The following is a 10,283-nucleotide window of genomic DNA, read 5'->3' as shown; positions in this document are numbered from 1 at the left end:
TTGAAGACATACTGTGGTATAAAAATGGAGTCAATAGATAAAAGGGAAATGTAATGGGAGAAAGAAAAAGGAAAGGAGGAATAGGCTAAAATATTTCACATAATAAGATTTTTCTTTATTACAATGAGCTATTGCATTGATATGGAAGGGGGGAAGACAAGGGGGAATGAGGGAATCTTTGCCTTCATCAGAGGTGGCTAGCAGAGGAAACAGCATATATACTCAATGAGGTATCGACACCTGTAGTAAGAAGGAGAGAAGGGGGGACAGGGGGAAGGGGGGGATGTGAGTGATGGAGGAGAGGATGGACCATGGGGGGAGAGTGGTCAGATATAACACATTTTCTTTTTTACTTCTTGCAAGGGGCTGGGATTGGATGGCCTGTCCGGGACCACAGGGCCGGGTGGATGCTGGGTAATGGGGTGATATGTGGGTTCGGGGCCTCTTGGCCCCAGGGCTGGGGATCTGTCTGCTGCACCACTCAACTACCCTATAGCAGAGTCAGAGTGAAATGAGAGAGAAAATATAGTACATGGTAGTGGAGAAATACGAAAGGAGGGAGTTGCGATCAGCAATGGCATACGGTGGAAAAATATGGAAGCATCTTTTGTGATGGACTTGTCCTAAAGAATGTGATCCACCTGTGACAGAGCTGGTAGTGTTGAAAGACAGACTGAAGCACATTTTTTATTATTTTTATTATTATTTTCTGAGGGGTGTTGCAGGGCAAATGGGATTGGGTAGACTGCCTGGGGACGCACAGCTGGGTGATTGTTGGGTGTCTGAGGCCGGATTTGGACCTGGGTGCTCCTGGCTCAAGGGCCAGTGATCTGTCTGCCACCCAGCCACCCCTACTATTATTATTACTATTTTATTTTATTTTGGGTCTTGGTTTTGGTTTTTTTTTTTTTTTGGTTTTTGTAGGACAATGGGGTTGGGGTAGCTTGCATGGGGTCACACAGCTGGGTGACTGTTGGGTGTATGGGGACCGGATTTGGGCTCAGGTGCTCCTGGCTCCAGGGCTGGTGCTCCATCCACTGCGCCACCTGGCCATATCTACTACTACTATGATTATTATTATTATTTTAATTTTAATATTTTCTCTCCCCTTTATTGCTTATGTGGGTCCATATTTTCTTGGGGGAAGGGGATTTTATGTTTACTCTTAAACAAGAATATTTTAGCAATGTATAAAAAAACATTACTTGTGCAAAATAAGAATAAATAAATAAATAAATAAATAAATAAATAAATAAATAAATAAATTAGGAAAGAAAGAATATATTGAACCCCTCTGGAAAGAGATCCTAAAATGAAAACACCAAGGAATATTGTGGCCAAATTCCAGAACTATCAGATAAAAGAGAAAATCCTGCAAGCAGCCAGAAAGAAACAATTTAAATACCAAGGAGCCACAGTAAGGGTTACCCAGGAGGACCTGGCTGCATCAACATAAATGGATTGAAGGGCCTGGAATGAAATACTCTGAAGAGCAAGGCAGCATGGAATGCAGCCAAGAATCCACTATCAGATGAGAGGAAGGAAGAGACTGAATGGGATAAATCTAATTACATTAAAAGGTACAAAAGACCTACCATAACAGAGGGGAAGAAGGAAGGCTGTGAGAACCACCTAAATCTGCATCTCATCAGACTTGTCTTAAAGTTAACTTATATACACTCAGTTAAGAAACTTATCTTACCTTTCAAGTATTAAAAGGGGAAAATGGTAGGGGTGAACAGGGAGGGGGAGGGGAAAAGGGGAACTAACAAAAGAAAGGTTAGGAAGAAGGGGAAAAGGAAAAGGGGAAAGAAAGGGGAGGGTGTTGATTAAGAGGGTAAACACTGAAAGTGGTGGTATTCAGAAACAAAATACTGGGGAATATGGATAAAGGGGAAAAAAGGGGGAAAATAAAACAGGGAAAACAGTATGGAGGGCAATAAAGAGTTAGTAATTATAATTTTGAGTGGGAATGGGATGAACTCTCCCTTAAAATGTAAGGGAATAGCAGAATGGACTAAAAACCAGAATCCTACAATATGCTATTTACAAGAAAGTCATTTAAAACAGTGATACATATAGAGTAAAAGTAAAAAGTTAGAGCAAAATATATTTTGCTTCAGATGAAGTGAAAAAAGCAGGAGTAACAATCCTTATCTCAGACAAAGCAGCTGCAAAAATAGCATTAAAAGAGATAAGGACAGAAACTACATCCTCCTAAGAGGAGGACAGAAAATAAAGTAATTTCAATACTAAATATGTATGCACCCAATGGAATAGCATCCAAATTCTTAGAGTAGAAGTTGAAAGAGCCACAGGAAGACATAGACAGCAAAACTCTACTAGTGGGAGACCTCAACCTCCCACTTTCAGATTTAGATAACTCTAATCATAAAATAAACAAGAAAGAAGTTAAGGAGGTAAACAGATTGTTAGAAAACCTAGATATGATAGAATTATAGAGGAAACTGAATGGGGATAGAAAGGAATATACTTTTTATGCAGTATATGGAACTTATACAAAAATGGACAATGTACTGGGCATAAAAACCTAATGATCAAATGCAGAAAGTTAGAAAAAGTGAATACATCTTTCTCAGATCATAAAGCAATAAAAATCACATGCAATATTGGGCCAAGGAGATATAAAACCAGAACTAACTGGAAACTAAATAACCTCATTTTAAAGAATGAGTGGACCAAGCAACAAATTATAGATTAATTATTTCATCCTAGATAATGACAATAATGAAACAACATAGCAAAACCTATTGGATACACTCAAGGTGGCTTTATAATATAAATATATATTATATCTTTAAATGCTTACATGTATAAATTAGAGAAAGAGGAAATAAATGAAGTAAATAGGAAATTTTAAAAAATTAGAGAAAGAACAAATTAAAACCCTTCAATTAAATACCAAATTAGAAATTCTAAAAATTAAAGAAGAAATTAATATAATAGAAAGCAAGAAATCTATTGAACTAATAAATAAACCAAGAGTTGGTTTTATGAAAAAGCCAATAAAATCAATAGACCTCTGGTCAATTTGATTAAAAAAAGAAGAAAAGCAAATTGCTAGTATCATAAATGAAAAGGGTGAACTCACCACCAATGAGGAAGAAATTAAAGTAATAATTCAGAATTATTTTGCCCAACTCTATGCCAATAAATCTGATAATTTAAGTGAAATGGATGAATATTTACAAAAATATAAGTTGCCCTGGTTAAATGAAGAAGAGATTAAATACCTAAACCCTATCTCAGAAAAAGAAATTCAACAAGCCACTATTGAACTCCCTAAGAAAAAATCTCCAGGGACAGGTGAATTCACAAGTGAATTCTATCAAACATTTAAGGAACAATTGGTTCCAATTGTATATAAACTCTTTGGAAAAATAGGTGAAGATGGAACTCTGCCTAATTCTTTCTATGACACCAATGTGGTGCTGATACCTAAACCAGGAAGTGTTAAAATGGAGAAAGAAAATTATATCTCCCTGATGAATATAGATGCAAAAATCTTAAATAAAATATTAGCAAAACGATTACAACAAGTTATCACTAGGATAATACATTATGATCAAGTAGGATTTATCCCAGGAATGCAGGACTGATTTAATATTAGGAAAACTGTTAGTATAATTAATTATATCAATAATAAACCTATCAGAAATCACATAATTATATCAATAGCTGCTGAAAAAGCTTCTGACAAAATACAGCACCTATTCCTAATGAAAACACTAGAGATTGTAGGAATAAATGAATTGTTCCTTAGGATAATTAGCAGTATCTATCTGAACCCATCAACAAGTAGTACATGCCATGGGGATAGGCTAGAGGCATTCCCCAATAAGATCAGGGTGAAGCAAGAATGCCCATTATCACCACTACTATTCAATACTGTATTAGAAATGTTAGCTTCAGCAAGAAAAAGAAGAGAAGAAAAAGAAATGGAAGGAATTAGCATTGGTAAGGAAGAAACAAACCTCTCACTCCCTGCAGAATCCCCCCAAAAATCATCTAAAAACCTACTAGAAATAATTAGCAACTTTATCAAAGTTTCAGGATATAAATTGAACTCTCATAAATCCTCAATATTTCTATATATGACTAGCAAGATACAGAAGAAAGAGCTAGAAAGAGAAATCCCATTCAAAGTAACCTCAGACAATATAAAATACCTAAGACTCTATCTGTCAAGGCAGACTCAAAAACTTTTTCAAAACAATTACAAAACACTTCTCACACAAATAATACCAGATTTAAATAACTGGGCAAACAACAACTGCTCATGAATAGGTCAAGCTAAAATAATAAAAATGACAGTTCTACCAAAACTAAACTATTTGTTTAGTGCCCTACCAATCAAAATTCCAAAACATTACTTGAATGAGTATGAAAATATTGAAAGTAAATTCTTTTGAAGAAATTAAAAAGTCAAGAATTTCCAGGGATTCAGTGAAAAAAAAGTGCAAAAGAAGGTGGCTTAGCCTTACCATATCTAAAATTGTATTATAAAGCATCAGTCATCAAAACTGTCTGGTATTGGCTAAGAAACAAAGTGGTGGATCAGAGGAATAGGCTAGGTGAAATAGCAGGAAATGATTATAGTAGGAATCTGCTGTTTGATAAATGTAAAGAGTCCAGCTATTGGGATAAAAACTCTCTCTTTGATAAAAACTGCTGGGAAAATTGTAAGTTAGCATGGAAGAAACTTAGATTAGACCAACACCTCACACCCTATACCAAGATAAGATCCAAATGGATACAGGATTTAGACATAAAAAACAATATTATAAGCAAACTAGAAGATCAAGGAGTAGTTTACCTGTCAGTTCTATGGAAAGGGAAGCAGTTTATGTATGACCAAGGAAGAGATGGAGAACATCACTAAAACCAAATTAGATGATTTTGATTACATTAAATTAAAAAGCTATTGCCCAGACAAAACCACTGTAACCAAGATCAAAAGAAATGTAGTAAACTGGGAAACAATCTTTACAACTAGTATTTCTGACAAAGGACTCATTTCTAAAATATACAGAGAACTGAGTCAAATCTTCAAAAAAACAAGCCATTCCCCAATTGACAAATAGTCAAAAGATATGCAAAGGCAATTTACAGATAAGGAGATCAAAGCAATCCAGTCATATGAAAAATTGTTCTAAATCATTACTTATTAGAGAAATGCAAATTAAAGCATCTCTGAGGTACCACCTCATAACTCTCAAACTGACCATTATGATCAGAAAGGATAATCATCATTGTTGGAAGGGATGTGGAAAATCTGGGACACTATCACATTGCTGGTGGAGCTGTGAACTCATGCAATCTTTCTGGAGAGCAATTTGGAAATATGCCCAAAGGGCAACAAAAATGTGCATACACTTTGATCCAGCAATACCACTACTGGATCCATACCCTGAAGAGATGATGAAAAAGGGGAAAAACATTACTTGTACAAAAATATTCATAGCAGCCCTCTTTGTGGTGGCAAAGAATTGGAAATCAAGTAAATGTCCTTCAACTGGGGAATCTGTGGTATGTGTATGTCATGGAACACTATTGCTTTATTAGAAACCAGGAGGGATGGGAATTCAGGGAAGCCTGGAGGGGTTTGCATGGACTGATGCTGAGTGATATGAGAAGAACCAGAAAAACACTGTACACCCTAACAGCAACATGGGGGTGATGATCATCCTTGATGGACTTGCTCATTCAATCAGTACAACAATCTGGGACAATTTTGGGGTATCTGCAATGGAGAATACCATCTGCACCCAGAGAAAGAATTGTGGACTTTGAACAAAGACCAAAGTCTATTACCTTTAATTTAGGGGGGAAAACTCATTATCTCATTATATAATTTTGTTATCTCCTATACTTTGTTTTTCTTCCTTAAGGATATGATTTCTCTCTCATTACATTCAACTTAGATCAATGTATACCATGGAAATAATGTAAAGACTAACAGACTGCCTTCTGTGGGGGGGTAGGGGGAGGGAAGCAAGAATAGGGGGAAAATCATAAAACTCAAAATAAATAAAAGCTTTCTTTACAAAAAAAGAAAAAAATTGTTATCAGTAGGGAGAAGCTAGATGGGGCAGTGGACAGACCAGTGGTCCTGGAGTCAAGAGGACCTGAGTTCAACCTAAGGTAAGTCAGTTAACCCCACTGCCTTGCAAAAAAAAAATTTTTTTTTTACAGTGACTTGGATTAAGACATAAAAAGCATTCTCATCGAATCCGCAAATAACAGAGATTTGGAAGATACCCTAACACAGAGTTGACAAAGATAAGATCCAAAATGATCTTGACAGGCCAGAACACTGGTCTAAAGCTAGTATGATGAAATTTAACACAGAGAAATGTAAGAACATTTAAATAATCTACTTCAAGTACAGAATAGGGAAAGAATGGTGAAGGAAAAAAAGATTTGGGGGTTTTAATGTAGTATAAATTCAACGAGTCAGCATTAGGTGGCCTAAAAAGCTCTGTTGGTTTTATTACAAAGTATAACTTCCAGGAATAAGAAAGGAAACAAACATTTTTAAGAACTTATTATTTGTGCTAAATACTTATATTATCTCATTTGATCTTCACAACAAATATGGGAGGTAGTTAATATTATTATCCCATTTTACAGCTGAGAAAACTAAAGTAGAACTAGACTAAGTGACTTGTCCTTGTCATAAATCTAATAAACGTTTGAGACTAGATTTGAAGTCTGGTCTTTCTGGGCCAGGGTTCTATGAATTGCACCGCTTAGCCACTTCAGTGACTTTTCTGTAGTCTGCCTTGGTTAGACCACATCTGGAGTACAGTGTTCAGTTCTGGGCACCACAATTTAATTATTTCTTTTTTAAAAAATTTTATTTAAGGCAGTGGGATTAAGTGACTCAATCAAGGTCACACAGCTAGGCAATTATGAAAGGTAAAAAGGTCGGATTTGAACTAAGGTCCTCTTGACTCCAGGGCTGGTGCTCTACCCACTGCATCACCTAACTTCCCCTGGGCACCACAATTTAATAAAGATATTGAGAAAAGAATAATATGAATATAAGGGAGGACAACCAGAATGGTAAAAGTACTTAAATTCATTTTATATGAGGATAGGTTTAACAAAAGGAAGAATCTCAGAAGGATGTGATAGCTAGGTTTATCTGTTCCACGGGTTGTAATGGAAGAGGGATTAAATTTATTGTGTTTGGTCAAAGGGGACAGACCCAGGAAATTTTTAAGAGTCAAATTCAGGTTTAATGTCAGGAAAAACTTCTTAGTAATTAAAAGTGGTCAAAAATAGAAAGAGCTACTTTAGAGGGTTGGACATTCTTCAATAAATATTGACAAGCAAAGACAGCATGATCATTGATTTTCAGGTATGCTACTGTATGAAATTCAGATATGGCTTGGATAAGATGGTTTCTGAGTTCCCATCCCACTCTACAATTCCATAGTTCTTATTTGGGAAATGCTACAATCTCCATGGAATTTAAGTTGCAGGTCACCTGAAGAACAATGTAGAAAACTATAGTTTGTACAAATAATTCAGATTGCATCATAATTTCAGTGACCATCTTTGCACAATAAATAGTATAAGAGATAGCATGGAAGATATACATATGATCCAAGAAGGAAATAGACAGTAAAAGGGACTAATAAGATAGTGAGAGGATTCACATAACACAATTATGAATTTGTTGAAAGTGAATTAAATCCAGAGTAACAAGAAATATTCATAAAAGATTTTTAACCTTTGTGAAAGTTGAGAAGATCAAATGATACACACTTAAAGCAATATATAAATGCCACTATTATTGTTTCTAAACTAAAAACACAATAGCAAATAGTTACTGGATAATAAAATTTCTGGACCATCATATTATATTACTAATTCACTGACATTGTAATTCCTTCAGATAAATTACTTGTTCCCCATGTTGTACTTATGAAATGGATTATTTTGAAAACCTAAGTATAAAACTCAATATTTATCCATATTGAATTTCATTGGCTTCATTCTCTCCACAATGCCTAGTGAACTGTCCCTACTGTAGATTTTTAATCAATGAGTATTAAATGGATGTTTATTGAGGAGTCAAATTTGTGGAAATACTTATTAATTACTGCTTACTGAATACCTGTTAACACATTAAGCATCTACATAAATGTGCTTTGAGATAAAGTTGGGAAGTTCAGGCAGCCCTGCCATATTTAATGGTACTAATGACAATGCAAAACCTGACAAAACACAAATGAATTTTGGGGGAAGGGATGAAAACAAACATTTATTAAGAGCTTACTATGTTTTAGTACAAATGTATCAGTTGGCAAAATACATTCTCTTTTCTCAAGGAGTTTATAATCCAACAAGGGAGACATTATGAAAATAAATACACACAAAGCAAGCTATATGAAGGATATTTGGGAAATAATTAAAAGAGAGAAGGCACTGGGGTTAAGAGGTTTCAGGAAGGTTTCTTGTAGAAAATAGGATTTTAATTGGAACTTAAAGGAAGCTAAGGAAGTCAGTAGTCAGAGTGAGGAGGGAGAATATTTCAGGCAGGGAAGATAGAGAAAATATCAAGAGCCTAGGGACGAAATATCTTGTTTGTGAAAAAGCCAGAAGGTAAGTATCAATGTATTGAAGCGTATGTGTTGGGGAGTAAGGTGAAAGAAGACTGAAGACATAGGAGGGGACTAGATTATGAAGGGAGTTGAATGCTAAACATTTTATATTTGCTCCTGAAAGTAATAGGAAGCCTCTGGAATTTACTGAGTGGGAGATTAGTGAGTCTGTGTGTGTGTGTGTGTGCACATGTGTATGACATAATTGAAATGACATTGTAACGATTTATTTTGGTGGCTGAATGGAGGATGAATGAGAGTGTAAAGAGGCTTGAAGAAGACAAACCCACTAGTAGGCCATTGCAAAAATCAAAGTGTCCTTCCAACTGAGCAACTATGAATTTCTTGAGGTCCATGGGAATATTTTTCAAGGTGTCAGTGAATTTGAAAATTTTCACCAACATTTTATTGAAAATGAGCAATTCTTTCAATTCTGAAATTTAAAAAAACACATTGTTCTAAGAATTGGTCTAAAGGCTTTGTTGAAGGGATCCTGTTACATAGAAAAGGGTTGGTCTTTTCATAGGAAGCAATTGAAACGTCTATACCCTTCATTCTCACCACATCACTGTTTCAGCTCCATTTCTGATCTTACATTTCTTTAAAGAAAACCCTGATGTGGGGCAGCTAGGTGGTGCAGTGGATAGAGTGGAGTACCTGGGTTCAAATCAGACCGCAGACACTTAATAATTACCTAGTCGTGTGGCCTTGGGCAAGCCACTTAACCCCATTGCCTTGAAAAATCTAAAACAAAACAAAACAAAAAAGAAAAAGAAAAAGAAAAAGAAAACCCTGATATTACTTCTCAAGCACAAATAAATCTCTTCTGCCCAGCACTATACTGTATAAAAGAGGAGTCAAATCAGGTTAAAATGTCATTGAGCAACGTTTTAACAAAATAAATAAAATATAATGCAACATAAATAATGTTAATTTGTGTTTTTTTTTAATTTTTGTTTTTGATTTTTGCAAGGCAATGGAATTAAGTGACTTGCCCAAAGTTACACGGCTAGGTAATTATTAAGTGTCTGAGGCCAGATTTGAACTCAGGTCCTCCTGACTCCAGGACCAGTGCTCTACACACTGTGACACCTAGCTGCTCCTAATTTGAGATTTTCTAAGGCAATATGTGGCCTGCTGGAATCTGTTTCTTTTTGAGTCTGAAAGCTTTGTTCTATAATATATGTACTTTATAAATATGTTAAATATAGGTTTATATATGATGGTAACATCACTAAGAAGATGGGCCACAAACAAAGACAGACAGACAATATTATATGATGAGCATATTAGAGAGTTGCTAAAGAAAAGTGTTCTTGTGAGGGCTACAGAGAATGATCTTGGGAGATGAAGGGATGAGAGGTGGTCAGGGTTTCATAGCATCTGGGTTAGACTTTATGAGATAAATCGGGAAAGCTAAAGGTGAAAGGTCAGAATGTTGAAAACCTTGAATACAAAGCAGAATTGTGAACCCTATAGAGAAGTAATTCTCAAAGTATGGTCCAAGGACCCTCAAGGGTCCCTGAGATCTTTTCAGGGGGCCAAAAGGTCAAAACTACTTTTACAATACTATTAGCATATAGTTACCAATCAAAATATTCCTCCCTTTTTCAACTACATTATCTGTGTGACTGTCACATACTTTAA

The 10,283-nt window shown here is 35.5% G+C and overlaps 1 protein-coding gene across 3 annotated transcripts in view; it reads right to left on the bottom strand.

The window, feature by feature from the left end:
• The window catches only part of KIAA1958 (KIAA1958 ortholog), a 250,101-nt gene that overhangs the window by 159,811 nt on the left and 80,007 nt on the right, over positions 1-10,283 (bottom strand). The gene's annotated exons all lie outside the window — the stretch shown is intronic.

The sequence above is a fragment of the Macrotis lagotis genome, chromosome X (assembly GCF_037893015.1).
Source record: "Macrotis lagotis isolate mMagLag1 chromosome X, bilby.v1.9.chrom.fasta, whole genome shotgun sequence".
NCBI lineage: Eukaryota > Metazoa > Chordata > Mammalia > Peramelemorphia > Peramelidae > Macrotis > Macrotis lagotis.
This window is presented reverse-complemented; position numbering and strand designations above follow the sequence as displayed.